The 3,413-nt window shown below is 49.4% G+C and overlaps 1 long non-coding RNA gene across 1 annotated transcript; it reads right to left on the bottom strand.

The window, feature by feature from the left end:
* Positions 1 to 1,199: 1,199 nt before the first annotated feature.
* On the bottom strand, positions 1,200 to 2,149 carry LOC104855586. Its single transcript, XR_778440.2, has 2 exons — positions 2,076 to 2,149; positions 1,200 to 1,515 (listed from the first exon to the last, which is right to left on the bottom strand). It is a non-coding gene; the product is annotated as an uncharacterized LOC104855586 (long non-coding RNA).
* Between the last annotated feature and the right edge of the window lie 1,264 nt (positions 2,150 to 3,413).

Raw genomic sequence — 3,413 nt, 5'->3', positions numbered from 1 at the left:
GCCTCCAGGCCTCTGCTGAGCCTCTGAGCTGTAGGGTTTATAGCAAGGCCAGTTGTTGTGACGGTAAGGAGGAGCCCGGGGCTGAGAGGCCCTATTTATTCCTCAAGCTGGTGGGAACACGGAGGGGCTGCTCCTTGCTTTTGCAACTGTTTATTGCTTGTTTGGTTGGTTTTGAGACACGGTCTTGCTCTGTAGTTCAGGCTGGCCTTGAGCTCACTGTGTAGCTCAGGATAGCTTCAAATTCACAGCAATCCTCCTGCCTCAGCCTCCCAAGTGCTGGGATTGCAGTTGTGTACCATGGGGCCTTGGCTGAAACTGTGTACTGACCTAGGTGTTCACGTGGAAAGGTATAAATGCACAGCCCCCTCTGGATGAAGTCTCACCAACCCCAAACACCTGTCCCCAGCCCCCAGCCGCCAGCTTGCCCTCCTGGCTCCTTTCACTCCTGTCCTCTTCCTTTCCGTCACAATCATTCTGACCTTCTGACAGAATAGATTGCTTGTGTCTGTTTTGAATTTTATAAACATGGAATCGGAAAATATGTCCTCTTTAGTGTCTGGCTTTTTTCACTCAACACTGAAAAGAAAAATCATCCTGCTTGAGGCAGTCATGGTTGTTCTTGAAGGCATGTGAACCCGACATGAGCTGTGCCCAGTTTATTTATCCAGCCAGTGGTGAAGGAGCCAGCAAACGAGAGTCCTCTCTGGCAAACAGGACAGCCAGTGCAAAGGTCCTGTGGCGGGGACTTGTGTGGCATTTCAGATTTTTGTGGCATGGTGGGGGCCATGTGTGTGGGAGATGAGGTCAGAGAGGGAACAAGAAGCAGATGGCGCAGAGGCTCATGGAGACTTTGGCTTTATCTCCCCTCGCGTTGGAGCCATGGGAAGGTTCCAACAGGGGAGGGCCCTGACCGGAGCTGGAGCTGGCTGTTCAATCTGGAGCCTCTTCTGGCTGTAGCAGATGAATTGGGGGCTGGGGTGGGAACAGGAGCTGGGGAGGAGGGGGCGAGGGTGGAGGCAGCAGAAGTGCTGAGAAGCGTTTGGACTCAGAACTGGTTTTCTGTGTGCGTGATCAGTGATGTATTTTATTTACTCCTGCCATTTTCCTTTGTCATTTGTCATCCCTGATTTTTTTCTCCGCTTGTTTCTTCTCATTTAAGCTTTGAATTGGCTGTGTTTCTCGTTTGCTTTTGTCATATGTTTTCCTAACCCTTCTTTTCCCTCTACTGCTTTGGAACCTATGCCCCATTTCCATTAGTTTAGTAACAGTCCCAGTTCTACCGTGCATACTTTGAAAATCCGGCCCAAAGTCAGATCAGTGGCTTCATCACCCCGTCAGCACCACCTGGACCGCAGAGGGTGACAGGGACTTCACCACCAGTTTCACTAAACCCACTGAGGCTTCTCTTGGGGCTGCAAGTGCCCACCGGGTAACTCAGCAGGATAAAAACTTGGCATCTGGGCCTCCATTTTGCATCCATCTTTTCTGCTCTGAGTCACTCTCTCCTGCAGTCACCTTGGAGTCCAGGAAAAACAGGTCTGATGAATAATAATCTGGTGCCAGGAGGCAACTGCCCCTCAGGCTCCAAGCTCCAGCAACCCCCCCCCACCATTCCTGGGGATTTAACACGGGCCCTTCACACTGAGCTGTGTACCCAGCCAGTTTGTATTTGGAGACAAGGTCTCATTAAGTTACTGAGCTGCCGGACCATTCTGATTGGGGCGGGTACCGGGGATCAAACTCGTGTCCTTATGCTTTCGAGGCAGGCAGCCCCCCTGACCATTCTGAGATAGTAACCATCAGGACTTCTGTTGACCAAGATTGAATCCGTGTGCCCTGTTTCTGGTCCCTCCCTATTCAAATAAGACTCCAGACACCATTCCTGGTGTCCCTGAAGACAGGGCTGGCTGAGGACACGGTCTGTTCTTTTCTTTTTTCTTTCTTTCTTTTTTCGTCTTCTTGGTATAGTTGTACCGATTAAAGTACCTTTCCTGATTTGCACCATTATTTTTCTGTCTGTCTGGTTTTAGGGGTGAGCGGCTGGGCCTAAAATATTGAGACCCCCAGAATCTCACCTTTGGCCTAGGATTCAGGTACCAAGAGAGCTTTCTCTTTGATCTCCCCGGTTCTCCTTGGCGTTGCTGCACAGGACGTGCAGAGGATGGCGTTTTGGAAGTTTGGTTCGCCTTCTCCCTCCCCGCAACGTGAGCGGTGCTGTGACTTGGGGCGGGGGTGGGGCCTAGAGGGAGGTGGCGTCACCCTTGGAAGAGATGGAGCGAGATCTCGCGGGACCCTTTTTAGTTCTCCCGAGAGGATTGTTAAAGAGAACGAGGTGGCCCCTCCCTGTTCTCTGGCTCTCTGCCTGCCCTCTCCGGCAAACCCCTTCTCTTGCTTCCCTCCCCTACCAAGCCGGTGTCTGTGCCATGCTCTGTGGCCTAAACAAACCTCTATTCTTTATACATTGTCCAGCTTCAGGGTGGTATCTTAATTTTTTTTTACATTTATTTTTGCAATACTTACTGGGGATTATTGAATCCTGTATCTTCACACTAAGCCACGTTCCCAGCCTCCCCGCTTTTTTGGCACCAGGGATTGAACTCAGGATCTTGCACTTTCGAAGCAGACGGTGGAACCACTGAGCTAAATCCCCAGTCCCTTTATTTTTTGTTTTGAGACGAGTCTCACTAAATTGCCCTTGCTGGACTTGAACTTGTAACCCTCCTGCCTCAGCCTCCCTGGGTGCTGGGATCACTGGCATGCACCACCACATTTTCAGGTATTTTTATTTTTGTTTTGTTTTGTTTTGGTGCTGGGGATGAAACCCAGGGCCTGACCCAGGCTCGGCCAGTGCTCTACCACTGAGCTGTACTCTGAGTTTCAGTTCTTGCTATGGCAATGGAAAATGGACTAATTATAGAAGAACTCTTTTGTTGTTGTTGTACTTGGGATTGAATTTAAGACCTTGCACTTTTGAGGTAGGAGGCCAGTGGTGGCATCACTGAGCTAAATCCCTGGTCCTAGAAGGGAGGGCTCTCTTAAAAATAAATAAATAAAATTTTTACACTGAGCTACATCCTTCATCCCTTTTCATTTTTTATTTTGAGACAAAGGCCCAGAAGCTGCAAAGTTGCCCATGCTGGGCTAGAACTTGCAATCCTCTTGTCTCAGGTTCTCAGAGTGCTGGGATTGTAGGTATGTGCTACCCACCACCCCTGGCTCAAGGCTTCTCATTTAAAAAATTTTTGTTTCCTTTAAAAAATAATGGGCATTGTGGTGCACCCTTGTATTCACAGATCTTGGGAAGCTGAGGCAGGAGGATCACTATGAGTTCAAGCCAGCCTGGGCTCCATAGTGAATTAAACACCATGGTCCTATAACTGTAAATGCTGTAGTGTGTAATTCCCAGTAATAAG

Source organism: Fukomys damarensis, unplaced genomic scaffold (genome assembly GCF_012274545.1).
Source record: "Fukomys damarensis isolate Sample0158 unplaced genomic scaffold, DMR_v1.0_HiC HiC_scaffold_19, whole genome shotgun sequence".
NCBI classification, from domain to species: domain Eukaryota; kingdom Metazoa; phylum Chordata; class Mammalia; order Rodentia; family Bathyergidae; genus Fukomys; species Fukomys damarensis.
The sequence above is the reverse complement of the archived record's forward strand: the minus strand, read 5'-3'. Positions and strand labels throughout refer to the sequence as shown.